This window comes from Paramisgurnus dabryanus, chromosome 19, assembly GCF_030506205.2.
Source record: "Paramisgurnus dabryanus chromosome 19, PD_genome_1.1, whole genome shotgun sequence".
In the NCBI taxonomy this organism is placed as follows: Eukaryota; Metazoa; Chordata; class Actinopteri; order Cypriniformes; family Cobitidae; genus Paramisgurnus; species Paramisgurnus dabryanus.
In genome coordinates, this window is record NC_133355.1 from 30,692,773 (window position 1) to 30,718,689 (window position 25,917).

Here is a 25,917-nt window from a genome sequence, read left to right on the forward strand (position 1 = left end):
AACAAACACTTCCCACGTGAGCTGGAACTTCTTAAAAAGCAAACTTTTTCCAGGCATTTAATGTTATGTTCCAAGCCTCCGAATTGAAGTATTTAGCTTCTGTGTTGTTCCCACGCGGTTCTTCCACAACCGAAAATGCGTTTCCAGTCTATCATAACAGATCACCGCGTCAAAATAAAAGTCTCTCAGAAAAATGTATTTAAAAGTCATTTTGGTTACATTTGTCAATCTTTAAAGACATATTTACTTGTTGAGACACACGTGTGTCACGCGAAGCTGTGGGCGGGACTTCAAAAGTGGTCCTTGTATTTGGCTATGGGGCGGTGCTTCAATTCTACTTTGACGTCATAGATTTCCGAATTCCACACTGGCTTGTTTTACTGGCTTGGTGCCCAAAACTGTTATATTTCAGTAGCACGGACGTTTTCAGTTCTGAAACTTGCAGGATGTTCATTTAAGTATGATGACCTCTTATATAACAAATTATCAAGTTAAAATTGAGTATTTGATTCACCGCTCCTTTAAGGGTTTGTTTAGCCGACTCACTGGGGCTTACCTAACGCTTCCTGTCCGAGTGTCCTTTTCTCCTTGACCCAGTGCATCAGACGCACAAGCACAGTGTGGTTCCATGGTGTAATGGTTAGCACTCTGGACTCTGAATCCAGCGATCCGAGTTCAAATCTCGGTGGGACCTGTTGGACGTTTTGGGGTTTCCAAGCAGAACCGTGTCCAAGGGAACAGTGTTTGTTACCCGCAAAACTATCCCCCGCCCTTTAAGCCTTTTTAACCAGAGCACTCGGGCTGTAGACAAAAAATGAGTTAATTCAAGCAACATTGAGCACTTTTTTCTGCTCACCCTGACGGTGGGCCGACAACACACAATGTGCAAAATTTCAGCAACCACAAGCACATTACAAGGAAGTAAATTAAACATGTACGAAACCTTAGGATAAATGAAAAATCCATCGAGGTTTTGGCTAAAGGAAACACACAGTTCATGTGTACAGGCCGAAGGAATCATACAGCTCACGTGTACAATCTGACAATGAAATGCAATAAAAATACCTTAACACAAATGACAGGAAGACAAATGAACATTAAAAGAAAATGATTCCAATTTTAAATGGCACCAACAAAATGCTCTTGAAATGTAAAGCTCCATGTTGCTTTGTGAAGTAACATCCGTATAGGAGACGTTCATGTGTGTGCTCAGGTGCCATACTGAGGACCGACACTGGGACCTGCTGGCTTTTTGAGGCAAAATGTAAGATCAGGAGGAAAAGTGAATCCCTTTTCTGCGAGTGTGAACCGCAAAAGCACCCAAGGAGAGGGCACGCCTCGGGTCTGTAACATCAGAGCAATTAGCAACAAATCACAGTCACGTGGAGAATGCGGACATCGATCCCGCTACCTCTCGCATGCTAAGCGAGCGCTCTACCATTTGAGCTAATTCCCCTTGGGCCCAACGCAAGACTGCTTTGGCTTTTTCCAAGCTGGCTGCTACGTGGTGGAAAATTGTTTCCCAGTGGGACGGTGGGGTTCCTCGATCGGCTCGTTGGTCTAGGGGTATGATTCTCGCTTAGGGTGCGAGAGGTCCCGGGTTCAAATCCCGGACGAGCCCACCTTTAAATTTGCCTCTCAGAGCTTTAACACACAACACCGCTGTGTATGGCAATCCGGGCAGTAGAGGAATGTCAACGAGAAACCCGTGAAGGACGTCAGAGACCCCTCAGAGGCGCCTCTGCCTTTGGGATTTCCAGTTAGATACCGTGTCCGAGGCGGTCTGGGTTTGCAATCCCCTAGACGATCCCCCTACCCTTTATGCTTTCTACCAGAGAGGGCATGCTCTTTTAACAAACGATGAGTTAATTTCAAGCAACACAATTGACTCAACCCGAAAAATGAACCAGGCTATTCGTCTTACTCCCTCCTGGCCAGGAAAGGCACACCATCCTGTCTACTGGGCCTGGCTAGGTAACCCTGATGTGCCTGGAGCTATGAGAGTTAAATATAGAACCAGGCTAGTGATGCATGGTGTCCAAATTAGTTTACGGATGATTCATCAGAATTTTCTCCCAATCTAAAATCAACACTTGGAAAATGTGATAAAGACATGGCTTCTTAGATGTTTCTTGACGTTACAACGTACACTAAGTATTGGGATTCCCTTTCTAATAAAGATGTTTAGGGCAACACAGTGGCCATCACAAACAGAGCACTGTTGTCTCACAGCAAGAAGGTCCCCTGTTCAAGCCCTGGCAGGGTCAGGAAGCCTTTCTGTGTGGAGTTTACATGTTCCCCTTGAGTCAACGTGGAATTTCTCTAGGCACTGCGTTATTTGGTTTCCTTTCACGGTACAAAAACTATACCCACCTTGATCTATACACAGACACATACCGAGGGAAGGACAATTTGACATCTCCAAGTCGCCTAACCTGCATTTCTGATGTTGCCAATAACCAGTTCTCACCATGAATATAGCCATATATGCTGAAATGACGTTAAGAATAAATTAACATGTTTAACTATTCCAGATTTTCCAAACAAAAAAATATTAATGCTATACAATACAGACCTTGTCACAGTATTTTGTTTCCTTATATGTTGCAGCAGTTTTTCAAAAAGGGCTTTTCCTGTGCTGAAATGACTGTGACCCTGGGAACTGGTGACTGTGTTGTGGTTACGTGTTTCGGAGCGGCATAGCAACGAGGCAGCACGTGGCTTGTTGGTCTAGGGGTATGATTCTCGCTTTGGGTGCGAGAGGTCCCGGGTTCAAATCCCGGACGAGCCCGTCCCTCGGTTTGCTGCTTGTTGCTGCTGCACTGTGAAACAATCATGTCAGTCTTGGCAGGGACATGCGCAGTTCCACGCAGCATACCGTGGCCGGTTAGCTCAGTTGGTTAGAGCGTGGTGCTAATAACGCCAAGGTCGCGGGTTCGATCCCCGTACGGGCCAAGCTTTTTCTCTACCTTCTCTGGCTGACCGCTTTAATGCTGTGATTTGTCATGGAAATCCTGCTACACGAAACCTTGAGGCCGAAATAGCTCAGTTGGGAGAGCGTTAGACTGAAGATCTAAAGGTCCCTGGTTCGATCCCGGGTTTCGGCATCAAGTGCCAATTCTTAAGGGTTTGTTTAGCCGACTCACTGGGGCTTACCTAACGCTTCCTGTCCGAGTGTCCTTTTCTCCGTGACCCAGTGCGTCAGACGCACAAGCAGAGTGTGGTTCCATGGTGTAATGGTTAGCACTCTGGACTCTGAATCCAGCGATCCGAGTTCAAATCTCGGTGGGACCTGTTGGACGTTTTGGGGTTTCCAAGCAGAACCTTGTCCAAGGGAACAGTGTTTGTTACCCGCAAAACAATCTCCCACCCTTTAAGCCTTTGTAACCAGAGCACTCGGGCTGTAGACAAAAAATGAGTTAATTCAAGCAACATTGAGCACTTTTTTCTGCTCACCCTGACGGTGGGCCGACAACACACAATGTGCAAAATTTCAGCAACCACAAGCACATTACAAGGAAGTAAATTAAACATGTACGAAACCTTAGGATAAATGAAAAATCCATCAAGGTTTTGGCTAAAGGAAACACACAGTTCATGTGTACAGGCCAAAGGAATCATACAGCTCACGTGTACAAACTGACAATGAAATGCAATAAAAATACCTTAACACAAATGACAGGAAGACAAATGAACATTAAAAGAAAATGATTCCAATTTTAAATGGCACCAACAAAATGCTCTTGAAATGTAAAGCTCCATGTTGCTTTGTGAAGTAACATCCGTATAGGAGACGTTCATGTGTGTGCTCAGGTGCCATACTGAGGACCGACACTGGGACCTGCTGGCTTTTTGAGGCAAAATGTAAGATCAGGAGGAAAAGTGAATCCCTTTTCTGCAAGTGTGAACCGCAAAAGCACCCAAGGAGAGGGCACGCCTCGGGTCTGTAACATCAGAGCAATTAGCAACAAATCACAGTCACGTGGAGAATGCGGGCATCGATCCCGCTACCTCTCGCATGCTAAGCGAGCGCTCTACCGTTTGAGCTACTTGCCCTTGGGCCCAACGCAAGACTGCTTTGGCTTTTTCCAAGCTGGCTGCTACGTGGTGGAAAATTGTTTCCCAGTGGGACGGTGGGGTTCCTCGATCGGCTCGTTGGTCTAGGGGTATGATTCTCGCTTAGGGTGCGAGAGGTCCCGGGTTCAAATCCTGGACGAGCCCACCTTTAAATTTGCCTCTCAGAGCTTTAACACACAACACCGCTGTGTATGGCAATCCGGGCAGTAGAGGAATGTCAACGAGAAACCCGTGAAGGACGTCAGAGACCCCTCAGAGGCGCCTCTGCCTTTGGGATTTCCAGTTAGATACCGTGTCCGAGGCGGTCTGGGTTTGCAATCCCCTAGACGATCCCCCTACCCTTTATGCTTTCTACCAGAGAGGGCATGCTGTTTTAACAAACGATGAGTTAATTTCAAGCAACACAATTGACTCAACCCGAAAAATGAACCAGGCTATTCGTCTTACTCCCTCCTGGCCAGGAAAGGCACACCATCCTGTCTACTGGGCCTGGCTAGGTAACCCTGATGTGCCTGGAGCTATGAGAGTTAAATATAGAACCAGGCTAGTGATGCATGGTGTCCAAATTAGTTTACAGATGATTCATCAGAATTTTCTCCCAATCTAAAATCAACACTTGGAAAATGTGATAAAGACATGGCTTCTTAGATGTTTCTTGACGTTACAACGTACACTAAGTATTGGGATTCCCTTTCTAATAAAGATGTTTGGGGCAACACAGTGGCCATCACAAACAGAGCACTGTTGTCTCACAGCAAGAAGGTCCCCTGTTCAAGCCCTGGCAGGGTCAGGAAGCCTTTCTGTGTGGAGTTTACATGTTCCCCTTGAGTCAACGTGGAATTTCTCTAGGCACTGCGTTATTTGGTTTCCTTTCACGGTACAAAAACTATACCCACCTTGATCTATACACAGACACATACCGAGGGAAGGACAATTTGACATCTCCAAGTCGCCTAACCTGCATTTCTGATGTTGCCAATAACCAGTTCTCACCATGAATATAGCCATATATGCTGAAATGACGTTAAGAATAAATTAACATGTTTAACTATTCCAGATTTTCCAAACAAAAAAATATTAATGCTATACAATACAGACCTTGTCACAGTATTTTGTTTCCTTATATGTTGCAGCAGTTTTTCAAAAAGGGCTTTTCCTGTGCTGAAATGACTGTGACCCTGGGAACTGGTGACTGTGTTGTGGTTACGTGTTTCGGAGCGGCATAGCAACGAGGCAGCACGCCTTGGCTCGTTGGTCTAGGGGTATGATTCTCGCTTTGGGTGCGAGAGGTCCCGGGTTCAAATCCCGGACAAGCCCGTCCCTCGGTTTGCTGCTTGTTGCTGCTGCACTGTGAAACAATCATGTCAGTCTTGGCAGGGACATGCGCAGTTCCACGCAGCATACCGTGGCCGGTTAGCTCAGTTGGTTAGAGCGTGGTGCTAATAACGCCAAGGTCGCGGGTTCGATCCCCGTACGGGCCAAGCTTTTTCTCTACCTTCTCTGGCTGACCGCTTTAATGCTGTGATTTGTCATGGAAATCCTGCTACACGAAACCTTGAGGCCGAAATAGCTCAGTTGGGAGAGCGTTAGACTGAAGATCTAAAGGTCCCTGGTTCGATCCCGGGTTTCGGCATCAAGTGCCAATTCTTAAGGGTTTGTTTAGCCGACTCACTGGGGCTTACCTAACGCTTCCTGTCCGAGTGTCCTTTTCTCCGTGACCCAGTGCGTCAGACGCACAAGAAGAGTGTGGTTCCATGGTGTAATGGTTAGCACTCTGGACTCTGAATCCAGCGATCCGAGTTCAAATCTTGGTGGGACGTTTTGGGGTTTCCAAGCAGAACCTTGTCCAAGGGAACAGTGTTTGTTACCCGCAAAACAATCCCCCACCCTTTAAGCCTTTGTAACCAGAGCACTCGGGCTGTAGACAAAAAATGAGTTAATTCAAGCACTTTTTTCTGCTCACCCTGACGGTGGGCCGACAACACACAATGTGCAAAATTTCAGCAACCACAAGCACATTACACGGAAGTAAATTAAACATGTACGAAACCTTAGGATAAATGAAAAATCCATCGAGGTTTTGGCTAAAGGAAACACACAGTTCATGTGTACAGGCCAAAGGAATCATACAGCTCACGTGTACAATCTGACAATGAAATGCAATAAAAATACCTTAACACAAATGACAGGAAGACAAATGAACATTAAAAGAAAATGATTCCAATTTTAAATGGCACCAACAAAATGCTCTTGAAATGTAAAGCTCCATGTTGCTTTGTGAAGTAACATCCGTATAGGAGACGTTCATGTGTGTGCTCAGGTGCCATACTGAGGACCGACACTGGGACCTGCTGGCTTTTTGAGGCAAAATGTAAGATCAGGAGGAAAAGTGAATCCCTTTTCTGCAAGTGTGAACCGCAAAAGCACCCAAGGAGAGGGCACGCCTCGGGTCTGTAACATCAGAGCAATTAGCAACAAATCACAGTCACGTGGAGAATGCGGGCATCGATCCCGCTACCTCTCGCATGCTAAGCGAGCGCTCTACCATTTGAGCTAATTCCCCTTGGGCCCAACGCAAGACTGCTTTGGCTTTTTCCAAGCTGGCTGCTACGTGGTGGAAAATTGTTTCCCAGTGGGACGGTGGGGTTCCTCGATCGGCTCGTTGGTCTAGGGGTATGATTCTCGCTTAGGGTGCGAGAGGTCCCGGGTTCAAATCCCGGACGAGCCCACCTTTAAATTTGCCTCTCAGAGCTTTAACACACAACACCGCTGTGTATGGCAATCCGGGCAGTAGAGGAATGTCAACGAGAAACCCGTGAAGGACGTCAGAGACCCCTCAGAGGCGCCTCTGCCTTTGGGATTTCCAGTTAGATACCGTGTCCGAGGCGGTCTGGGTTTGCAATCCCCTAGACGATCCCCCTACCCTTTATGCTTTCTACCAGAGAGGGCATGCTCTTTTAACAAACGATGAGTTAATTTCAAGCAACACAATTGACTCAACCCGAAAAATGAACCAGGCTATTCGTCTTACTCCCTCCTGGCCAGGAAAGGCACACCATCCTGTCTACTGGGCCTGGCTAGGTAACCCTGATGTGCCTGGAGCTATGAGAGTTAAATATAGAACCAGGCTAGTGATGCATGGTGTCCAAATTAGTTTACGGATGATTCATCAGAATTTTCTCCCAATCTAAAATCAACACTTGGAAAATGTGATAAAGACATGGCTTCTTAGATGTTTCTTGACGTTACAACGTACACTAAGTATTGGGATTCCCTTTCTAATAAAGATGTTTAGGGCAACACAGTGGCCATCACAAACAGAGCACTGTTGTCTCACAGCAAGAAGGTCCCCTGTTCAAGCCCTGGCAGGGTCAGGAAGCCTTTCTGTGTGGAGTTTACATGTTCCCCTTGAGTCAACGTGGAATTTCTCTAGGCACTGCGTTATTTGGTTTCCTTTCACGGTACAAAAACTATACCCACCTTGATCTATACACAGACACATACCGAGGGAAGGACAATTTGACATCTCCAAGTCGCCTAACCTGCATTTCTGATGTTGCCAATAACCAGTTCTCACCATGAATATAGCCATATATGCTGAAATGACGTTAAGAATAAATTAACATGTTTAACTATTCCAGATTTTCCAAACAAAAAAATATTAATGCTATACAATACAGACCTTGTCACAGTATTTTGTTTCCTTATATGTTGCAGCAGTTTTTCAAAAAGGGCTTTTCCTGTGCTGAAATGACTGTGACCCTGGGAACTGGTGACTGTGTTGTGGTTACGTGTTTCGGAGCGGCATAGGAACAAAGCAGCACACCTTGGCTCGTTGGTCTAGGGGTATGATTCTCGCTTTGGGTGCGAGAGGTCCCGGGTTCAAATCCCGGACGAGCCCGTCCCCTGGTTTGCTGCTTGTTGCTGCTGCACTGTGAAACAATCATGTCAGTCTTGGCAGGGACATGCGCAGTTCCACGCAGCATACCGTGGCCGGTTAGCTCAGTTGGTTAGAGCGTGGTGCTAATAACGCCAAGGTCGCGGGTTCGATCCCCGTACGGGCCAAGCTTTTTCTCTACCTTCTCTGGCTGACCGCTTTAATGCTGTGATTTGTCATGGAAATCCTGCTACACGAAACCTTGAGGCCGAAATAGCTCAGTTGGGAGAGCGTTAGACTGAAGATCTAAAGGTCCCTGGTTCGATCCCGGGTTTCGGCATCAAGTGCCAATTCTTAAGGGTTTGTTTAGCCGACTCACTGGGGCTTACCTAACGCTTCCTGTCCGAGTGTCCTTTTCTCCGTGACCCAGTGCGTCAGACGCACAAGCAGAGTGTGGTTCCATGGTGTAATGGTTAGCACTCTGGACTCTGAATCCAGCGATCCGAGTTCAAATCTCAGTGGGACCTGTTGGACGTTTTGGGGTTTCCAAGCAGAACCTTGTCCAAGGGAACAGTGTTTGTTACCCGCAAAACAATCCCCCACCCTTTAAGCCTTTGTAACCAGAGCACTCGGGCTGTAGACAAAAAATGAGTTAATTCAAGCACTTTTTTCTGCTCACTCTGACGGTGGGCCGACAACACACAATGTGCAAAATTTCAGCAACCACAAGCACATTACACGGAAGTAAATTAAACATGTACGAAACCTTAGGATAAATGAAAAATCCATCGAGGTTTTGGCTAAAGGAAACACACAGTTCATGTGTACAGGCCAAAGGAATCATACAGCTCACGTGTACAATCTGACAATGAAATGCAATAAAAATACCTTAACACAAATGACAGGAAGACAAATGAACATTAAAAGAAAATGATTCCAATTTTAAATGGCACCAACAAAATGCTCTTGAAATGTAAAGCTCCATGTTGCTTTGTGAAGTAACATCCGTATAGGAGACGTTCATGTGTGTGCTCAGGTGCCATACTGAGGACCGACACTGGGACCTGCTGGCTTTTTGAGGCAAAATGTAAGATCAGGAGGAAAAGTGAATCCCTTTTCTGCAAGTGTGAACCGCAAAAGCACCCAAGGAGAGGGCACGCCTCGGGTCTGTAACATCAGAGCAATTAGCAACAAATCACAGTCACGTGGAGAATGCGGGCATCGATCCCGCTACCTCTCGCATGCTAAGCGAGCGCTCTACCATTTGAGCTAATTCCCCTTGGGCCCAACGCAAGACTGCTTTGGCTTTTTCCAAGCTGGCTGCTACGTGGTGGAAAATTGTTTCCCAGTGGGACGGTCGGGTTCCTCGATCGGCTCGTTGGTCTAGGGGTATGATTCTCGCTTAGGGTGCGAGAGGTCCCGGCTTCAAATCCCTGACGAGCCCACCTTTAAATTTGCCTCTCAGAGCTTTAACACACAACACCGCTGTGTATGGCAATCCGTACAGTAGAGGAATGTCAACGAGAAACCCGTGAAGGACGTCAGAGACCCCTCAGAGGCGCCTCTGCCTTTGGGATTTCCAGTTAGATACCGTGTCCGAGGCGGTCTGGGTTTGCAATCCCCTAGACGATCCCCCTACCCTTTATGCTTTCTACCAGAGAGGGCATGCTGTTTTAACAAACGATGAGTTAATTTCAAGCAACACAATTGACTCAACCCGAAAAATGAACCAGGCTATTCGTCTTACTCCCTCCTGGCCAGGAAAGGCACACCATCCTGTCTACTGGGCCTGGCTAGGTAACCCTGATGTGCCTGGAGCTATGAGAGTTAAATATAGAACCAGGCTAGTGATGCATGGTGTCCAAATTAGTTTACGGATGATTCATCAGAATTTTCTCCCAATCTAAAATCAACACTTGGAAAATGTGATAAAGACATGGCTTCTTAGATGTTTCTTGACGTTACAACGTACACTAAGTATTGGGATTCCCTTTCTAATAAAGATGTTTGGGGCAACACAGTGGCCATCACAAACAGAGCACTGTTGTCTCACAGCAAGAAGGTCCCCTGTTCAAGCCCTGGCAGGGTCAGGAAGCCTTTCTGTGTGGAGTTTACATGTTCCCCTTGAGTCAACGTGGACTTTCTCTAGGCACTGCGTTATTTGGTTTCCTTTCACGGTACAAAAACTATACCCACCTTGATCTATACACAGACACATACCGAGGGAAGGACAATTTGACATCTCCAAGTCGCCTAACCTGCATTTCTGATGTTGCCAATAACCAGTTCTCACCATGAATATAGCCATATATGGTGAAATGACGTTAAGAATAAATTAACATGTTTAACTATTCCAGATTTTCCAAACAAAAAAATATTAATGCTATACAATACAGACCTTGTCACAGTATTTTGTTTCCTTATATGTTGCAGCAGTTTTTCAAAAAGGGCTTTTCCTGTGCTGAAATGACTGTGACTCTGGGAACTGGTGACTGTGTTGTGGTTACGTGTTTCGGAGCGGCATAGCAACAAGGCAGAACACCTTGGCTCGTTGGTCTAGGGGTATGATTCTCGCTTTGGGTGCGAGAGGTCCCGGGTTCAAATCCCGGACGAGCCCGTCCCTCGGTTTGCTGCTTGTTGCTGCTGCACTGTGAAACAATCATGTCAGTCTTGGCAGGGACATGCGCAGTTCCACGCAGCATACCGTGGCCGGTTAGCTCAGTTGGTTAGAGCGTGGTGCTAATAACGCCAAGGTCGCAGGTTCGATCCCCGTGGTCAAGCTTTTTCTCTACCTTCTCTGGCTGACCGCTTTAATGCTGTGATTTGTCATGGAAATCCTGCTACATGAAACCTTGAGGCCGAAATAGCTCAGTTGGGAGAGCGTTAGACTGAAGATCTAAAGGTCCCTGGTTCGATCCCGGGTTTCGGCATCAAGTGCCAATTCTTAAGGGTTTGTTTAGCCGACTCACTGGGGCTTACCTAACGCTTCCTGTCCGAGTGTCCTTTTCTCCGTGACCCAGTGCGTCAGACGCACAAGCAGAGTGTGGTTCCATGGTGTAATGGTTAGCACTCTGGACTCTGAATCCAGCGATCCGAGTTCAAATCTCAGTGGGACCTGTTGGACGTTTTGGGGTTTCCAAGCAGAACCTTGTCCAAGGGAACAGTGTTTGTTACCCGCAAAACAATCCCCCGCCCTTTAAGCCTTTGTAACCAGAGCACTCGGGCTGTAGACAAAAAATGAGTTAATTCAAGCACTTTCTTCTGCTCACCCTGACGGTGGGCCGACAACACACAATGTGCAAAATTTCAGCAACCACAAGCACATTACAAGGAAGTAAATTAAACATGTACGAAACCTTAGGATAAATGAAAAATCCATCGAGGTTTTGGCTAAAGGAAACACACAGTTCATGTGTACAGGCCAAAGGAATCATACAGCTCACGTGTACAAACTGACAATGAAATGCAATAAAAATACCTTAACACAAATGACAGGAAGACAAATGAACATTAAAAGAAAATGATTCCAATTTTAAATGGCACCAACAAAATGCTCTTGAAATGTAAAGCTCCATGTTGCTTTGTGAAGTAACATCCGTATAGGAGACGTTCATGTGTGTGCTCAGGTGCCATACTGAGGACCGACACTGGGACCTGCTGGCTTTTTGAGGCAAAATGTAAGATCAGGAGGAAAAGTGAATCCCTTTTCTGCAAGTGTGAACCGCAAAAGCACCCAAGGAGAGGGCACGCCTCGGGTCTGTAACATCAGAGCAATTAGCAACAAATCACAGTCACGTGGAGAATGCGGGCATCGATCCCGCTACCTCTCGCATGCTAAGCGAGCGCTCTACCGTTTGAGCTAATTCCCCTTGGGCCCAACGCAAGACTGCTTTGGCTTTTTCCAAGCTGGCTGCTACGTGGTGGAAAATTGTTTCCCAGTGGGACGGTGGGGTTCCTCGATCGGCTCGTTGGTCTAGGGGTATGATTCTCGCTTAGGGTGCGAGAGGTCCCGGGTTCAAATCCTGGACGAGCCCACCTTTAAATTTGCCTCTCAGAGCTTTAACACACAACACCGCTGTGTATGGCAATCCGGGCAGTAGAGGAATGTCAACGAGAAACCCGTGAAGGACGTCAGAGACCCCTCAGAGGCGCCTCTGCCTTTGGGATTTCCAGTTAGATACCGTGTCCGAGGCGGTCTGGGTTTGCAATCCCCTAGACGATCCCCCTACCCTTTATGCTTTCTACCAGAGAGGGCATGCTGTTTTAACAAACGATGAGTTAATTTCAAGCAACACAATTGACTCAACCCGAAAAATGAACCAGGCTATTCGTCTTACTCCCTCCTGGCCAGGAAAGGCACACCATCCTGTCTACTGGGCCTGGCTAGGTAACCCTGATGTGCCTGGAGCTATGAGAGTTAAATATAGAACCAGGCTAGTGATGCATGGTGTCCAAATTAGTTTACGGATGATTCATCAGAATTTTCTCCCAATCTAAAATCAACACTTGGAAAATGTGATAAAGACATGGCTTCTTAGATGTTTCTTGACGTTACAACGTACACTAAGTATTGGGATTCCCTTTCTAATAAAGATGTTTGGGGCAACACAGTGGCCATCACAAACAGAGCACTGTTGTCTCACAGCAAGAAGGTCCCCTGTTCAAGCCCTGGCAGGGTCAGGAAGCCTTTCTGTGTGGAGTTTACATGTTCCCCTTGAGTCAACGTGGAATTTCTCTAGGCACTGCGTTATTTGGTTTCCTTTCACGGTACAAAAACTATACCCACCTTGATCTATACACAGACACATACCGAGGGAAGGACAATTTGACATCTCCAAGTCGCCTAACCTGCATTTCTGATGTTGCCAATAACCAGTTCTCACCATGAATATAGCCATATATGCTGAAATGACGTTAAGAATAAATTAACATGTTTAACTATTCCAGATTTTCCAAACAAAAAAATATTAATGCTATACAATACAGACCTTGTCACAGTATTTTGTTTCCTTATATGTTGCAGCAGTTTTTCAAAAAGGGCTTTTCCTGTGCTGAAATGACTGTGACCCTGGGAACTGGTGACTGTGTTGTGGTTACGTGTTTCGGAGCGGCATAGCAACGAGGCAGCACGCCTTGGCTCGTTGGTCTAGGGGTATGATTCTCGCTTTGGGTGCGAGAGGTCCCGGGTTCAAATCCCGGACGAGCCCGTCCCTCGGTTTGCTGCTTGTTGCTGCTGCACTGTGAAACAATCATGTCAGTCTTGGCAGGGACATGCGCAGTTCCACGCAGCATACCGTGGCCGGTTAGCTCAGTTGGTTAGAGCGTGGTGCTAATAACGCCAAGGTCGCGGGTTCGATCCCCGTACGGGCCAAGCTTTTTCTCTACCTTCTCTGGCTGACCGCTTTAATGCTGTGATTTGTCATGGAAATCCTGCTACACGAAACCTTGAGGCCGAAATAGCTCAGTTGGGAGAGCGTTAGACTGAAGATCTAAAGGTCCCTGGTTCGATCCCGGGTTTCGGCATCAAGTGCCAATTCTTAAGGGTTTGTTTAGCCGACTCACTGGGGTTTACCTAACGCTTCCTGTCCGAGTGTCTTTTTCTCCGTGACCCAGTGCGTCAGATGCACAAGCAGAGTGTGGCAAGCAGAGTGTGGTTCCATGGTGTAATGGTTAGCACTCTGGACTCTGAATCCAGCGATCCGAGTTCAAATCTCGGAGGGACCTGTTGGATGTTTTGGGGTTTCCAAGCAGAACCTTGTCCAAGGGAACAGTGTTTGTTATCCGCAAAACAATCCCCCACCCTTTAAGCCTTTGTAACCAGAGCACTCGGGCTGTAGACAAAAAATGAGTTAATTCAAGCACTGTTTTCTGCTCACCCTGACGGTGAGCCGACAACACACAATGTGCAAAATTTCAGCAACCACAAGCACATTACAAGGAAGTAAATTAAACATGCACGAAACCTTAGGATAAATGAAAAATCCATCGAGGTTTTGGCTACAGGAAACACACAGTTCATGTGTACAGGCCAAAGGAATCATACAGCTCACGTGTACAAACTGACAATGAAATGCAATAAAAATACCTTAACACAAATGACAGGAAGACAAATGAACATTAAAAGAAAATGATTCCAATGTTAAATGGCACCAACAAAATGCTCTTGAAATGTAAAGCTCCATGTTGCTTTGTGAAGTAACATCCGTATAGGAGACGTTCATGTGTGTGCTCAGGTGCCATACTGAGGACCGACACTGGGACCTGCTGGCTTTTTGAGGCAAAATGTAAGATCAGGAGGAAAAGTGAATCCCTTTTCTGCAAGTGTGAACCGCAAAAGCACCCAAGGAGAGGGCACGCCTCGGGTCTGTAACATCAGAGCAATTAGCAACAAATCACAGTCACATGGAGAATGCGGGCATCGATCCCGCTACCTCTTGCATGCTAAGCGAGCGCTCTACCATTTGAGCTAATTCCCCTTGGGCCAAACGCAAGACTGCTTTGGCTTTTTCCAAGCTGGCTGCTACGTGGTGGAAAATTGTTTCCCAGTGGGACGGTGGGGTTCCTCGATCGGCTCGTTGGTCTAGGGGTATGATTCTCGCTTAGGGTGCAAGAGGTCCCGGGTTCAAATCCCGGACGAGCCCACCTTTAAATTTGCCTCTCAGAGCTTTAACACACAACACCGCTGTGTATGGCAATCCGGGCAGTAGAGGAATGTCAACGAGAAACCCGTGAAGGACGTCAGAGACCCCTCAGAGGCGCCTCTGCCTTTGGGATTTCCAGTTAGATACCGTGTCCGAGGCGGTCTGGGTTTGCAATCCCCTAGACGATCCCCCTACCCTTTATGCTTTCTACCAGAGAGGGCATGCTGTTTTAACAAACGATGAGTTAATTTCAAGCAACACAATTGACTCAACCCGAAAAATGAACCAGGCTATTCGTCTTACTCCCTCCTGGCAAGGAAAGGCACACCATCCTGTCTACTGGGCCTGGCTAGGTAACCCTGATGTGCCTGGAGCTATGAGAGTTAAATATAGAACCAGGCTAGTGATGCATGGTGTCCAAATTAGTTTACGGATGATTCATCAGAATTTTCTCCCAATCTAAAATCAACACTTGGAAAATGTGATAAAGACATGGCTTCTTAGATGTTTCTTGACGTTACAACGTACACTAAGTATTGGGATTCCCCTTCTAATAAAGATGTTTGGGGCAACACAATGGCCATCACAAACAGAGCACTGTTGTCTCACAGCAAGAAGGTCCCCTGTTCAAGCCCTGGCAGGGTCAGCAAGCCTTTCTGTGTGGAGTTTACATGTTCCCCTTGAGTCAACGTGGAATTTCTCTAGGCACTGCGTTATTTGGTTTCCTTTCACGGTACAAAAACTATACCCACCTTGATCTATACACAGACACATACCGAGGGAAGGACAATTTGACATCTCCAAGTCGCCTAACCTGCATTTCTGATGTTGCCAATAACCAGTTCTCACCATGAATATAGCCATATATGCTGAAATGACGTTAAGAATAAATTAACATGTTTAACTATTCCAGATTTTCCAAACAAAAAAATATTAATGCTATACAATACAGACCTTGTCACAGTATTTTGTTTCCTTATATGTTGCAGCAGTTTTTCAAAAAGGGCTTTTCCTGTGCTGAAATGACTGTGACCCTGGGAACTGGTGACTGTGTTGTGGTTACGTGTTTCGGAGCGGCATAGCAACGAGGCAGCACGCCTTGGCTCGTTGGTCTAGGGGTATGATTCTCGCTTTGGGTGCGAGAGGTCCCGGGTTCAAATCCCGGACGAGCCCGTCCCTCGTTTTGCTGCTTGTTGCTGCTGCACTGTGAAACAATCATGTCAGTCTTGGCAGAGACATGCGCAGTTCCACGCAGCATACCGTGGCCGGTTAGCTCAGTTGGTTAGAGCGTGGTGCTAATAACGCCAAGGCCACGGGTTCGATCCCCGTACGGGCCAAGCTTTTTCTCTACCTTCTCTGGCTGACCGCTTTAATGCTGTGAATTGTCATGGAAATCCTGCTACACGAAACCTTGAGGCCGAAATTGCTCAGTTGGGAGAGCTTTAGACTGAAGATCTAAAGGTCCCTGGTTCGATCCCGGGTTTCGGCATCAAGTGCCAATTCTTAAGGGTTTGTTTAGCCGACTCACTGGGGCTTACCTAACGCTTCCTGTCCGAGTGTCCTTTTCTCCGTGACCCAGTGCGTCAGACGCACAAGCAGAGTGTGGTTCCATGGTGTAATGGTTAGCACTCTGGACTCTGAATCCAGCGATCCGAGTTCAAATCTCAGTGGGACCTGTTGGACGTTTTGGGGTTTCCAAGCAGAACCTTGTCCAAGGGAACAGTGAATGTTACCAGCAAAACAATCCCCCGCCCTTTAAGCCTTTGTAACCAGAGCACTCGGGCTGTAGACAAAAAATGAGTTAATTCAAGCAACATTGAGCACTTTTTTCTGCTCACCCTGACGGTGGGCCGACAACACACAATGTGCAAAATTTCAGCAACCACAAGCACATTACACGGAAGTAAATTAAACATGTACGAAACCTTAGGATAAATGAAAAATCCATCGAGGTTTTGGCTAAAGGAAACACACAGTTCATGTGTACAGGCCAAAGGAATCATACAGCTCACGTGTACAATCTGACAATGAAATGCAATAAAAATACCTTAACACAAATGACAGGAAGACAAATGAACATTAAAAGAAAATGATTCCAATTTTAAATGGCACCAACAAAATGCTCTTGAAATGTAAAGCTCCATGTTGCTTTGTGAAGTAACATCCGTATAGGAGACGTTCATGTGTGTGCTCAGGTGCCATACTGAGGACCGACACTGGGACCTGCTGGCTTTTTGAGGCAAAATGTAAGATCAGGAGGAAAAGTGAATCCCTTTTCTGCAAGTGTGAACCGCAAAAGCACCCAAGGAGAGGGCACGCCTCGGGTCTGTAACATCAGAGCAATTAGCAACAAATCACAGTCACGTGGAGAATGCGGGCATCGATCCCGCTACCTCTCGCATGCTAAGCGAGCGCTCTACCATTTGAGCTAATTCCCCTTGGGCCCAACGCAAGACTGCTTTGGCTTTTTCCAAGCTGGCTGCTACGTGGTGGAAAATTGTTTCCCAGTGGGACGGTGGGGTTCCTCGATCGGCTCGTTGGTCTAGGGGTATGATTCTCGCTTAGGGTGCGAGAGGTCCCGGGTTCAAATCCCGGACGAGCCCACCTTTAAATTTGCCTCTCAGAGCTTTAACACACAACACCGCTGTGTATGGCAATCCGGGCAGTAGAGGAATGTCAACGAGAAACCCGTGAAGGACGTCAGAGACCCCTCAGAGGCGCCTCTGCCTTTGGGATTTCCAGTTAGATACCGTGTCCGAGGTGGTCTGGGTTTGCAATCCCCTAGACGATCCCCCTACCCTTTATGCTTTCTACCAGAGAGGGCATGCTGTTTTAACAAACGATGAGTTAATTTCAAGCAACACAATTGACTCAACCCGAAAAATGAACCAGGCTATTCGTCTTACTCCCTCCTGGCCAGGAAAGGCACACCATCCTGTCTACTGGGCCTGGCTAGGTAACCCTGATGTGCCTGGAGCTATGAGAGTTAAATATAGAACCAGGCTAGTGATGCATGGTGTCCAAATTAGTTTACGGATGATTCATCAGAATTTTCTCCCAATCTAAAATCAACACTTGGAAAATGTGATAAAGACATGGCTTCTTAGATGTTTCTTGACGTTACAACGTACACTAAGTATTGGGATTCCCTTTCTAATAAAGATGTTTGGGGCAACACAGTGGCCATCACAAACAGAGCACTGTTGTCTCACAGCAAGAAGGTCCCCTGTTCAAGCCCTGGCAGGGTCAGGAAGCCTTTCTGTGTGGAGTTTACATGTTCCCCTTGAGTCAACGTGGAATTTCTCTAGGCACTGCGTTATTTGGTTTCCTTTCACGGTACAAAAGCTATACCCACCTTGATCTATACACAGACACATACCGAGGGAAGGACAATTTGACATCTCCAAGTCGCCTAACCTGCATTTCTGATGTTGCCAATAACCAGTTCTCACCATGAATATAGCCATATATGCTGAAATGACGTTAAGAATAAATTAACATGTTTAACTATTCCAGATTTTCCAAACAAAAAAATATTAATGCTATACAATACAGACCTTGTCACAGTATTTTGTTTCCTTATATGTTGCAGCAGTTTTTCAAAAAGGGCTTTTCCTGTGCTGAAATGACTGTGACCCTGGGAACTGGTGACTGTGTTGTGGTTACGTGTTTCGGAGCGGCATAGCAACGAGGCAGCACGCCTTGGCTCGTTGGTCTAGGGGTATGATTCTCGCTTTGGGTGCGAGAGGTCCCGGGTTCAAATCCCGGACGAGCCCGTCCCTCGTTTTGCTGCTTGTTGCTGCTGCACTGTGAAACAATCATGTCAGTCTTGGCAGAGACATGCGCAGTTCCACGCAGCATACCGTGGCCGGTTAGCTCAGTTGGTTAGAGCGTGGTGCTAATAACGCCAAGGCGGCGGGTTCGATCCCCGTACGGGCCAAGCTTTTTCTCTACCTTCTCTGGCTGACCGCTTTAATGCTGTGATTTGTCATGGAATTCCTGCTACACAAAACCTTGAGGCCGAAATAGCTCAGTTGGGAGAGCGTTAGACTGAAGATCTAAAGGTCCCTGGTTCGATCCCGGGTTTCGGCATCAAGTGCCAATTCTTAAGGGTTTGTTTAGCCGACTCACTGGGGCTTACCTAACGCTTCCTGTCCGAGTGTCCTTTTCTCCGTGACCCAGTGCGTCAGACGCACAAGCAGAGTGTGGTTCCATGGTGTAATGATTAGCACTCTGGACTCTGAATCCAGCGATCCGAGTTCAAATCTCAGTGGGACCTGTTGGACGTTTTGGGGTTTCCAAGCAGAACCTTGTCCAAGGGAACAGTGAATGTTACCAGCAAAACAATCCCCCGCCCTTTAAGCCTTTGTAACCAGAGCACTCGGGCTGTAGACAAAAAATCAGTTAATTCAAGCAACATTGAGCACTTTTTTCTGCTCACCCTGACGGTGGGCCGACAACACACAATGTGCAAAATTTCAGCAACCACAAGCACATTACAAGGAAGTAAATTAAACATGTACGAAACCTTAGGATAAATGAAAAATCCATCGAGGTTTTGGCTAAAGGAAACACACAGTTCATGTGTACAGGCCAAAGGAATCATACAGCTCACGTGTACAAACTGACAATGAAATGCAATAAAAATACCTTAACACAAATGACAGGAAGACAAATGAACATTAAAAGAAAATGATTCCAATTTTAAATGGCACCAACAAAATGCTCTTGAAATGTAAAGCTCCATGTTGCTTTGTGAAGTAACATCCGTATAGGAGACGTTCATGTGTGTGCTCAGGTGCCATACTGAGGACCGACACTGGGACCTGCTGGCTTTTTGAGGCAAAATGTAAGATCAGGAGGAAAAGTGAATCCCTTTTCTGCAAGTGTGAACCGCAAAAGCACCCAAGGAGAGGGCACGCCTCGGGTCTGTAACATCAGAGCAATTAGCAACAAATCACAGTCACGTGGAGAATGCGGGCATCGATCCCGCTACCTCTCGCATGCTAAGCGAGCACTCTACCATTTGAGCTAATTCCCCTTGGGCCCAACGCAAGACTGCTTTGGCTTTTTCCAAGCTGGCTGCTACGTGGTGGAAAATTGTTTCCCAGTGGTACGGTGGGGTTCCTCGATCGGCTCGTTGGTCTAGGGGTATGATTCTCGCTTAGGGTGCGAGAGGTCCCGGGTTCAAATCCCGGACGAGCCCACCTTTAAATTTGCCTCTCAGAGCTTTAACACACAACACCGCTGTGTATGGCAATCCGGGCAGTAGAGGAATGTCAACGAGAAACCCGTGAAGGACGTCAGAGACCCCTCAGAGGCGCCTTTGGGATTTCCAGTTAGATACCGTGTCCGAGGCGGTCTGGGTTTGCAATCCCCTAGACGATCCCCCTACCCTTTATGCTTTCTACCAGAGAGGGCATGCTGTTTTAACAAACGATGAGTTAATTTCAAGCAACACAATTGACTCAACCCGAAAAATGAACCAGGCTATTCGTCTTACTCCCTCCTGGCCAGGAAAGGCACACCATCCTGTCTACTGGGCCTGGCTAGGTAACCCTGATGTGCCTGGAGCTATGAGAGTTAAATATAGAACCAGGCTAGTGATGCATGGTGTCCAAATTAGTTTACGGATGATTCATCAGAATTTTCTCCCAATCTAAAATCAACACTTGGAAAATGTGATAAAGACATGGCTTCTTAGATGTTTCTTGACGTTACAACGTACACTAAGTATTGGGATTCCCCTTCTAATAAAGATGTTTGGGGCAACACAGTGGCCATCACAAACAGAGCACTGTTGTCTCACAGCAAGAAGGTCCCCTGTTCAAGCCCTGGCAGGGTCAGGAAGCCTTCTGTGTGGAGTTTACATGTTCCCCTTGAGTCAACGTGGAATTTCTCTAGGCACTGCGTTATTTGGTTTCCTTTCACGGTACAAAAACTATACCCACCTTGATCTATACACAGACACATACCGAGGGAAGGACAATTTGACATCTCCAAGTCGCCTAACCTGCATTTCTGATGTTGCCAATAACCAGTTCTCACCATGAATATAGCCATATATGCTGAAATGACGTTAAGAATAAATTAACATTTTTAACTATTCCAGATTTTCCAAACAAAAAAATATTAATGCTATACAATACAGACCTTGTCACAGTATTTTGTTTCCTTATATGTTGCAGCAGTTTTTCAAAAAGGGCTTTTCCTGTGCTGAAATGACTGTGACCCTGGGAACTGGTGACTGTGTTGTGGTTACGTGTTTCGGAGCGGCATAGCAACGAGGCAGCACGCCTTGGCTCGTTGGTCTAGGGGTATGATTCTCGCTTTGGGTGCGAGAGGTCCCGGGTTCAAATCCCGGACGAGCCCGTCCCTCGGTTTGCTGCTTGTTGCTGCTGCACTGTGAAACAATCATGTCAGTCTTGGCAGGGACATGGGCAGTTCCACGCAGCATACCGTGGCCGGTTAGCTCAGTTGGTTAGAGCGTGGTGCTAATAAAGCCAAGGTCGCGGGTTCGATCCCCGTACGGGCCAAGCTTTTTCTCTACCTTCTCTGGCTGACCGCTTTAATGCTGTGATTTGTCATGGAAATCCTGCTACACAAAACCTTGAGGCCGAAATAGCTCAGTTGGGAGAGCGTTAGACTGAAGATTTAAAGGTCCCTGGTTCGATCCCGGGTTTCGGCATCAAGTGCCAATTCTTAAGGGTTTGTTTAGCCGACTCACTGGGGCTTACCTAACGCTTCCTGTCCGAGTGTCCTTTTCTCCGTGACCCAGTGCGTCAGACGCACAAGCAGAGTGTGGTTCCATGGTGTAATGGTTAGCACTCTGGACTCTGAATCCAGCGATCCGAGTTCAAATCTCGGTGGGACCTGTTGGACGTTTTGGGGTTTCCAAGCAGAACCTTGTCCAAGGGAACAGTGTTTGTTACCCGCAAAACAATCCTCCACCCTTTAAGCCTTTGTAACCAGAGCACTCGGGCTGTAGACAAAAAATGAGTTAATTCAAGCACTTTTTTCTGCTCACCCTGACAGTGGGCCGACAACACACAATGTGCAAAATTTCAGCAACCACAAGCACATTACACGGAAGTAAATTAAACATGTACGAAACCTTAGGATAAATGAAAAATCCATCGAGGTTTTGGCTAAAGGAAACACACAGTTCATGTGTACAGGCCAAAGGAATCATACAGCTCACGTGTACAATCTGACAATGAAATGCAATAAAAATACCTTAACACAAATGACAGGAAGACAAATGAACATTAAAAGAAAATGATTCCAATTTTAAATGGCACCAACAAAATGCTCTTGAAATGTAAAGCTCCATGTTGCTTTGTTAAGTAACACACGTATAGGAGACGTTCATGTGTGTGCTCAGGTGCCATACTGAGGACCGACACTGGGACCTGCTGGCTTTTTGAGGCAAAATGTAAGATCAGGAGGAAAAGTGAATCCCTTTTCTGCAAGTGTGAACCGCAAAAGCACCCAAGGAGAGGGCACGCCTCGGGTCTGTAACATCAGAGCAATTAGCAACAAATCACAGTCACGTGGAGAATGCGGGCATCGATCCCGCTACCTCTCGCATGCTAAGCGAGCGCTCTACCAGAGCGCTCTACCATTTGAGCTAATTCCCCTTGGGCCCAACGCAAGACTGCTTTGGCTTTTTCCAAGCTGGCTGCTACGTGGTGGAAAATTGTTTCCCAGTGGGACGGTGGGGTTCCTCGATCGGCTCGTTGGTCTAGGGGTATGATTCTCGCTTAGGGTGCGAGAGGTCCCGGGTTCAAATCCCGGACGAGCCCACCTTTAAATTTGCCTCTCAGAGCTTTAACACACAACACCGCTGTGTATGGCAATCCGGGCAGTAGAGGAATGTCAACGAGAAACCCGTGAAGGACGTCAGAGACCCCTCAGAGGCGCCTCTGCCTTTGGGATTTCCAGTTAGATACCGTGTCCGAGGCGGTCTGGGTTTGCAATCCCCTAGACGATCCCCCTACCCTTTATGCTTTCTACCAGAGAGGGCATGCTGTTTTAACAAACGATGAGTTAATTTCAAGCAACACAATTGACTCAACCCGAAAAATGAACCAGGCTATTCGTCTTACTCCCTCCTGGCCAGGAAAGGCACACCATCCTGTCTACTGGGCCTGGCTAGGTAACCCTGATGTGCCTGGAGCTATGAGAGTTAAATATAGAACCAGGCTAGTGATGCATGGTGTCCAAATTAGTTTACGGATGATTCATCAGAATTTTCTCCCAATCTAAAATCAACACTTGGAAAATGTGATAAAGACATGGCTTCTTAGATGTTTCTTGACGTTACAACGTACACTAAGTATTGGGATTCCCCTTCTAATAAAGATGTTTGGGGCAACACAGTGGCCATCACAGACAGAGCACTGTTGTCTCACAGCAAGAAGGTCCCCTGTTCAAGCCCTGGCAGGGTCAGGAAGCCTTTCTGTGTGGAGTTTACATGTTCCCCTTGAGTCAACGTGGAATTTCTCTAGGCACTGCGTTATTTGGTTTCCTTTCACGGTACAAAAACTATACCCACCTTGATCTATACACAGACACATACCGAGGGAAGGACAATTTGACATCTCCAAGTCGCCTAACCTGCATTTCTGATGTTGCCAATAACCAGTTCTCACCATGAATATAGCCATATATGCTGAAATGACGTTAAGAATAAATTAACATGTTTAACTATTCCAGATTTTCCAAACAAAAAAATATTAATGCTAAACAATACAGACCTTGTCACAGTATTTTGTTTCCTTATATGTTGCAGCAGTTTTTCAAAAAGGGCTTTTCCTGTGCTGAAATGACTGTGACCCTGGGAACTGGTGACTGTGTTGTGGTTACGTGTTTCGGAGCGGCATAGCAACAAAGCAGCACACCTTGGCTCGTTGGTCTAGGGGTATGATTCTCGCTTTGGGTGCGAGAGGTCCCGGGTTCAAATCCCGGACGAGCCCGTCCCTCGGTTTGCTGCTTGTTGCTGCTGCACTGTGAAACAATCATGTCAGTCTTGGCAGGGACATGCGCAGTTCCACGCAGCATACCGTGGCCGGTTAGCTCAGTTGGTTAGAGCGTGGTGCTAATAACGCCAAGGTTGCGGGTTCGATCCCCGTACGGGCCAAGCTTTTTCTCTACCTTCTCTGGCTGACCGCTTTAATGCTGTGATTTGTCATGGAAATCCTGCTACACGAAACCTTGAGGCCGAAATAGCTCAGTTGGGAGAGCGTTAGACTGAAGATCTAAAGGTCCCTGGTTCGATCCCGGGTTTTGGCATCAAGTGCCAATTCTTAAGGGTTTGTTTAGCCGACTCACTGGGGCTTACCTAACGCTTCCTGTCCGAGTGTCCTTTTCTCCGTGACCCAGTGCGTCAGACGCACAAGCAGAGTGTGGTTCCATGGTGTAATGGTTAGCACTCTGGACTCTGAATCCAGCGATCCGAGTTCAAATCTCAGTGGGACCTGTTGGACGTTTTGGGGTTTCCAAGCAGAACCTTGTCCAAGGGAACAGTGTTTGTTACCCGCAAAACAATCCCCCGCCCTTTAAGCCTTTGTAACCAGAGCACTCGGGCTGTAGACAAAAAATGAGTTAATTCAAGCACTTTTTTCTGCTCACCCTGACGGTGGGCCGACAACACACAATGTGCAAAACTTCAGCAACCACAAGCACATTACAAGGAAGTAAATTAAACATGTACGAAACCTTAGGATAAATGAAAAATCCATCGAGGTTTTGGCTAAAGGAAACACACAGTTCATGTGTACAGGCCAAAGGAATCATACAGCTCACGTGTACAAACTGACAATGAAATGCAATAAAATACCTTAACACAAATGACAGGAAGACAAATGAACATTAAAAGAAAATGATTCCAATTTTAAATGGCACCAACAAAATGCTCTTGAAATGTAAAGCTCCATGTTGCTTTGTGAAGTAACATCCGTATAGGAGACGTTCATGTGTGTGCTCAGGTGCCATACTGAGGACCGACACTGGGACCTGCTGGCTTTTTGAGGCAAAATGTATGATCAGGAGGAAAAGTGAATCCCTTTTCTGCAAGTGTGAACCGCAAAAGCACCCAAGGAGAGGGCACGCCTCGGGTCTGTAACATCAGAGCAATTAGCAACAAATCACAGTCACGTGGAGAATGCGGGCATCGATCCCGCTACCTCTCGCATGCTAAGCGAGCGCTCTACCATTTGAGCTAATTCCCCTTGGGCCCAACGCAAGACTGCTTTGGCTTTTTCCAAGCTGGCTGCTACGTGGTGGAAAATTGTTTCCCAGTGGGACGGTGGGGTTCCTCGATCGGCTCGTTGGTCTAGGGGTATGATTCTCGCTTAGGGTGCGAGAGGTCCCGGGTTCAAATCCTGGACGAGCCCACCTTTAAATTTGCCTCTCAGAGCTTTAACACACAACACCGCTGTGTATGGCAATCCGGGCAGTAGAGGAATGTCAACGAGAAACCCGTGAAGGACGTCAGAGACCCCTCAGAGGCGCCTCTGCCTTTGGGATTTCCAGTTAGATACCGTGTCCGAGGCGGTCTGGGTTTGCAATCCCCTAGACGATCCCCCTACCCTTTATGCTTTCTACCAGAGAGGGCATGCTGTTTTAACAAACGATGAGTTAATTTCAAGCAACACAATTGACTCAACCCGAAAAATGAACCAGGCTATTCGTCTTACTCCCTCCTGGCCAGGAAAGGCACACCATCCTGTCTACTGGGCCTGGCTAGGTAACCCTGATGTGCCTGGAGCTATGAGAGTTAAATATAGAACCAGGCTAGTGATGCATGGTGTCCAAATTAGTTTACGGATGATTCATCAGAATTTTCTCCCAATCTAAAATCAACACTTGGAAAATGTGATAAAGACATGGCTTCTTAGATGTTTCTTGACGTTACAACGTACACTAAGTATTGGGATTCCCTTTCTAATAAAGATGTTTGGGGCAACACAGTGGCCATCACAAACAGAGCACTGTTGTCTCACAGCAAGAAGGTCCCCTGTTCAAGCCCTGGCAGGGTCAGGAAGCCTTTCTGTGTGGAGTTTACATGTTCCCCTTGAGTCAACGTGGAATTTCTCTAGGCACTGCGTTATTTGGTTTCCTTTCACGGTACAAAAACTATACCCACCTTGATCTATACACAGACACATACCGAGGGAAGGACAGTTTGACATCTCCAAGTCGCCTAACCTGCATTTCTGATGTTGCCAATAACCAGTTCTCACCATGAATATAGCCATATATGCTGAAATGACGTTAAGAATAAATTAACATGTTTAACTATTCCAGATTTTCCAAACA

The 25,917-nt window shown here is 46.7% G+C and overlaps 50 non-coding genes across 50 annotated transcripts; 44 read left to right on the forward strand and 6 right to left on the reverse strand.

Annotated features, from left to right (window-relative positions):
* The first annotated feature begins 622 nt into the window (after positions 1 to 622).
* Positions 623 to 694, forward strand: trnaq-cug (transfer RNA glutamine (anticodon CUG)). The gene has a single exon. It is a non-coding gene; the product is annotated as a tRNA-Gln (tRNA).
* Positions 695 to 1,549: 855 nt separating this feature from the next.
* trnap-agg (transfer RNA proline (anticodon AGG)) lies at positions 1,550 to 1,621 on the forward strand. Its single transcript has one exon. It is a non-coding gene; the product is annotated as a tRNA-Pro (tRNA).
* Positions 1,622 to 2,719: 1,098 nt separating this feature from the next.
* On the forward strand, positions 2,720 to 2,791 carry trnap-ugg (transfer RNA proline (anticodon UGG)). The gene has a single exon. It is a non-coding gene; the product is annotated as a tRNA-Pro (tRNA).
* A 90-nt stretch (positions 2,792 to 2,881) lies between these two features.
* trnai-aau (transfer RNA isoleucine (anticodon AAU)) lies at positions 2,882 to 2,955 on the forward strand. The gene has a single exon. It is a non-coding gene; the product is annotated as a tRNA-Ile (tRNA).
* Positions 2,956 to 3,034: 79 nt separating this feature from the next.
* On the forward strand, positions 3,035 to 3,107 carry trnaf-gaa (transfer RNA phenylalanine (anticodon GAA)). The gene has a single exon. It is a non-coding gene; the product is annotated as a tRNA-Phe (tRNA).
* Positions 3,108 to 3,222: 115 nt separating this feature from the next.
* trnaq-cug (transfer RNA glutamine (anticodon CUG)) lies at positions 3,223 to 3,294 on the forward strand. The gene has a single exon. It is a non-coding gene; the product is annotated as a tRNA-Gln (tRNA).
* Positions 3,295 to 4,149: 855 nt separating this feature from the next.
* On the forward strand, positions 4,150 to 4,221 carry trnap-agg (transfer RNA proline (anticodon AGG)). The gene has a single exon. It is a non-coding gene; the product is annotated as a tRNA-Pro (tRNA).
* Positions 4,222 to 5,322: 1,101 nt separating this feature from the next.
* On the forward strand, positions 5,323 to 5,394 carry trnap-ugg (transfer RNA proline (anticodon UGG)). The gene has a single exon. It is a non-coding gene; the product is annotated as a tRNA-Pro (tRNA).
* Positions 5,395 to 5,484: 90 nt separating this feature from the next.
* On the forward strand, positions 5,485 to 5,558 carry trnai-aau (transfer RNA isoleucine (anticodon AAU)). The gene has a single exon. It is a non-coding gene; the product is annotated as a tRNA-Ile (tRNA).
* Positions 5,559 to 5,637: 79 nt separating this feature from the next.
* On the forward strand, positions 5,638 to 5,710 carry trnaf-gaa (transfer RNA phenylalanine (anticodon GAA)). The gene has a single exon. It is a non-coding gene; the product is annotated as a tRNA-Phe (tRNA).
* An 857-nt stretch (positions 5,711 to 6,567) lies between these two features.
* On the reverse strand, positions 6,568 to 6,640 carry trnaa-agc (transfer RNA alanine (anticodon AGC)). The gene has a single exon. It is a non-coding gene; the product is annotated as a tRNA-Ala (tRNA).
* Positions 6,641 to 6,733: 93 nt separating this feature from the next.
* Positions 6,734 to 6,805, forward strand: trnap-agg (transfer RNA proline (anticodon AGG)). The gene has a single exon. It is a non-coding gene; the product is annotated as a tRNA-Pro (tRNA).
* A 1,101-nt stretch (positions 6,806 to 7,906) lies between these two features.
* Positions 7,907 to 7,978, forward strand: trnap-ugg (transfer RNA proline (anticodon UGG)). Its single transcript has one exon. It is a non-coding gene; the product is annotated as a tRNA-Pro (tRNA).
* Positions 7,979 to 8,068: 90 nt separating this feature from the next.
* On the forward strand, positions 8,069 to 8,142 carry trnai-aau (transfer RNA isoleucine (anticodon AAU)). The gene has a single exon. It is a non-coding gene; the product is annotated as a tRNA-Ile (tRNA).
* Positions 8,143 to 8,221: 79 nt separating this feature from the next.
* On the forward strand, positions 8,222 to 8,294 carry trnaf-gaa (transfer RNA phenylalanine (anticodon GAA)). The gene has a single exon. It is a non-coding gene; the product is annotated as a tRNA-Phe (tRNA).
* Positions 8,295 to 8,409: 115 nt separating this feature from the next.
* On the forward strand, positions 8,410 to 8,481 carry trnaq-cug (transfer RNA glutamine (anticodon CUG)). The gene has a single exon. It is a non-coding gene; the product is annotated as a tRNA-Gln (tRNA).
* Positions 8,482 to 9,160: 679 nt separating this feature from the next.
* trnaa-agc (transfer RNA alanine (anticodon AGC)) lies at positions 9,161 to 9,233 on the reverse strand. The gene has a single exon. It is a non-coding gene; the product is annotated as a tRNA-Ala (tRNA).
* Positions 9,234 to 10,499: 1,266 nt separating this feature from the next.
* trnap-ugg (transfer RNA proline (anticodon UGG)) lies at positions 10,500 to 10,571 on the forward strand. The gene has a single exon. It is a non-coding gene; the product is annotated as a tRNA-Pro (tRNA).
* Positions 10,572 to 10,811: 240 nt separating this feature from the next.
* Positions 10,812 to 10,884, forward strand: trnaf-gaa (transfer RNA phenylalanine (anticodon GAA)). Its single transcript has one exon. It is a non-coding gene; the product is annotated as a tRNA-Phe (tRNA).
* A 115-nt stretch (positions 10,885 to 10,999) lies between these two features.
* On the forward strand, positions 11,000 to 11,071 carry trnaq-cug (transfer RNA glutamine (anticodon CUG)). The gene has a single exon. It is a non-coding gene; the product is annotated as a tRNA-Gln (tRNA).
* A 679-nt stretch (positions 11,072 to 11,750) lies between these two features.
* Positions 11,751 to 11,823, reverse strand: trnaa-agc (transfer RNA alanine (anticodon AGC)). Its single transcript has one exon. It is a non-coding gene; the product is annotated as a tRNA-Ala (tRNA).
* A 93-nt stretch (positions 11,824 to 11,916) lies between these two features.
* On the forward strand, positions 11,917 to 11,988 carry trnap-agg (transfer RNA proline (anticodon AGG)). Its single transcript has one exon. It is a non-coding gene; the product is annotated as a tRNA-Pro (tRNA).
* A 1,101-nt stretch (positions 11,989 to 13,089) lies between these two features.
* On the forward strand, positions 13,090 to 13,161 carry trnap-ugg (transfer RNA proline (anticodon UGG)). Its single transcript has one exon. It is a non-coding gene; the product is annotated as a tRNA-Pro (tRNA).
* Positions 13,162 to 13,251: 90 nt separating this feature from the next.
* Positions 13,252 to 13,325, forward strand: trnai-aau (transfer RNA isoleucine (anticodon AAU)). The gene has a single exon. It is a non-coding gene; the product is annotated as a tRNA-Ile (tRNA).
* A 79-nt stretch (positions 13,326 to 13,404) lies between these two features.
* Positions 13,405 to 13,477, forward strand: trnaf-gaa (transfer RNA phenylalanine (anticodon GAA)). Its single transcript has one exon. It is a non-coding gene; the product is annotated as a tRNA-Phe (tRNA).
* A 129-nt stretch (positions 13,478 to 13,606) lies between these two features.
* Positions 13,607 to 13,678, forward strand: trnaq-cug (transfer RNA glutamine (anticodon CUG)). Its single transcript has one exon. It is a non-coding gene; the product is annotated as a tRNA-Gln (tRNA).
* An 845-nt stretch (positions 13,679 to 14,523) lies between these two features.
* On the forward strand, positions 14,524 to 14,595 carry trnap-agg (transfer RNA proline (anticodon AGG)). Its single transcript has one exon. It is a non-coding gene; the product is annotated as a tRNA-Pro (tRNA).
* Positions 14,596 to 15,696: 1,101 nt separating this feature from the next.
* Positions 15,697 to 15,768, forward strand: trnap-ugg (transfer RNA proline (anticodon UGG)). Its single transcript has one exon. It is a non-coding gene; the product is annotated as a tRNA-Pro (tRNA).
* Positions 15,769 to 15,858: 90 nt separating this feature from the next.
* trnai-aau (transfer RNA isoleucine (anticodon AAU)) lies at positions 15,859 to 15,932 on the forward strand. The gene has a single exon. It is a non-coding gene; the product is annotated as a tRNA-Ile (tRNA).
* Positions 15,933 to 16,011: 79 nt separating this feature from the next.
* Positions 16,012 to 16,084, forward strand: trnaf-gaa (transfer RNA phenylalanine (anticodon GAA)). Its single transcript has one exon. It is a non-coding gene; the product is annotated as a tRNA-Phe (tRNA).
* Positions 16,085 to 16,199: 115 nt separating this feature from the next.
* Positions 16,200 to 16,271, forward strand: trnaq-cug (transfer RNA glutamine (anticodon CUG)). Its single transcript has one exon. It is a non-coding gene; the product is annotated as a tRNA-Gln (tRNA).
* Positions 16,272 to 16,960: 689 nt separating this feature from the next.
* trnaa-agc (transfer RNA alanine (anticodon AGC)) lies at positions 16,961 to 17,033 on the reverse strand. Its single transcript has one exon. It is a non-coding gene; the product is annotated as a tRNA-Ala (tRNA).
* Positions 17,034 to 17,126: 93 nt separating this feature from the next.
* trnap-agg (transfer RNA proline (anticodon AGG)) lies at positions 17,127 to 17,198 on the forward strand. The gene has a single exon. It is a non-coding gene; the product is annotated as a tRNA-Pro (tRNA).
* A 1,101-nt stretch (positions 17,199 to 18,299) lies between these two features.
* trnap-ugg (transfer RNA proline (anticodon UGG)) lies at positions 18,300 to 18,371 on the forward strand. Its single transcript has one exon. It is a non-coding gene; the product is annotated as a tRNA-Pro (tRNA).
* Positions 18,372 to 18,461: 90 nt separating this feature from the next.
* trnai-aau (transfer RNA isoleucine (anticodon AAU)) lies at positions 18,462 to 18,535 on the forward strand. The gene has a single exon. It is a non-coding gene; the product is annotated as a tRNA-Ile (tRNA).
* A 79-nt stretch (positions 18,536 to 18,614) lies between these two features.
* On the forward strand, positions 18,615 to 18,687 carry trnaf-gaa (transfer RNA phenylalanine (anticodon GAA)). Its single transcript has one exon. It is a non-coding gene; the product is annotated as a tRNA-Phe (tRNA).
* Positions 18,688 to 18,802: 115 nt separating this feature from the next.
* trnaq-cug (transfer RNA glutamine (anticodon CUG)) lies at positions 18,803 to 18,874 on the forward strand. Its single transcript has one exon. It is a non-coding gene; the product is annotated as a tRNA-Gln (tRNA).
* A 689-nt stretch (positions 18,875 to 19,563) lies between these two features.
* Positions 19,564 to 19,636, reverse strand: trnaa-agc (transfer RNA alanine (anticodon AGC)). Its single transcript has one exon. It is a non-coding gene; the product is annotated as a tRNA-Ala (tRNA).
* Positions 19,637 to 19,729: 93 nt separating this feature from the next.
* On the forward strand, positions 19,730 to 19,801 carry trnap-agg (transfer RNA proline (anticodon AGG)). The gene has a single exon. It is a non-coding gene; the product is annotated as a tRNA-Pro (tRNA).
* Positions 19,802 to 20,895: 1,094 nt separating this feature from the next.
* Positions 20,896 to 20,967, forward strand: trnap-ugg (transfer RNA proline (anticodon UGG)). Its single transcript has one exon. It is a non-coding gene; the product is annotated as a tRNA-Pro (tRNA).
* Positions 20,968 to 21,057: 90 nt separating this feature from the next.
* trnai-aau (transfer RNA isoleucine (anticodon AAU)) lies at positions 21,058 to 21,131 on the forward strand. The gene has a single exon. It is a non-coding gene; the product is annotated as a tRNA-Ile (tRNA).
* A 79-nt stretch (positions 21,132 to 21,210) lies between these two features.
* trnaf-gaa (transfer RNA phenylalanine (anticodon GAA)) lies at positions 21,211 to 21,283 on the forward strand. Its single transcript has one exon. It is a non-coding gene; the product is annotated as a tRNA-Phe (tRNA).
* A 115-nt stretch (positions 21,284 to 21,398) lies between these two features.
* On the forward strand, positions 21,399 to 21,470 carry trnaq-cug (transfer RNA glutamine (anticodon CUG)). Its single transcript has one exon. It is a non-coding gene; the product is annotated as a tRNA-Gln (tRNA).
* Positions 21,471 to 22,328: 858 nt separating this feature from the next.
* On the forward strand, positions 22,329 to 22,400 carry trnap-agg (transfer RNA proline (anticodon AGG)). The gene has a single exon. It is a non-coding gene; the product is annotated as a tRNA-Pro (tRNA).
* A 1,101-nt stretch (positions 22,401 to 23,501) lies between these two features.
* On the forward strand, positions 23,502 to 23,573 carry trnap-ugg (transfer RNA proline (anticodon UGG)). Its single transcript has one exon. It is a non-coding gene; the product is annotated as a tRNA-Pro (tRNA).
* Positions 23,574 to 23,663: 90 nt separating this feature from the next.
* trnai-aau (transfer RNA isoleucine (anticodon AAU)) lies at positions 23,664 to 23,737 on the forward strand. The gene has a single exon. It is a non-coding gene; the product is annotated as a tRNA-Ile (tRNA).
* Positions 23,738 to 23,816: 79 nt separating this feature from the next.
* Positions 23,817 to 23,889, forward strand: trnaf-gaa (transfer RNA phenylalanine (anticodon GAA)). Its single transcript has one exon. It is a non-coding gene; the product is annotated as a tRNA-Phe (tRNA).
* A 115-nt stretch (positions 23,890 to 24,004) lies between these two features.
* trnaq-cug (transfer RNA glutamine (anticodon CUG)) lies at positions 24,005 to 24,076 on the forward strand. The gene has a single exon. It is a non-coding gene; the product is annotated as a tRNA-Gln (tRNA).
* A 678-nt stretch (positions 24,077 to 24,754) lies between these two features.
* On the reverse strand, positions 24,755 to 24,827 carry trnaa-agc (transfer RNA alanine (anticodon AGC)). Its single transcript has one exon. It is a non-coding gene; the product is annotated as a tRNA-Ala (tRNA).
* A 93-nt stretch (positions 24,828 to 24,920) lies between these two features.
* trnap-agg (transfer RNA proline (anticodon AGG)) lies at positions 24,921 to 24,992 on the forward strand. The gene has a single exon. It is a non-coding gene; the product is annotated as a tRNA-Pro (tRNA).
* The last annotated feature ends 925 nt before the right edge of the window (positions 24,993 to 25,917 follow it).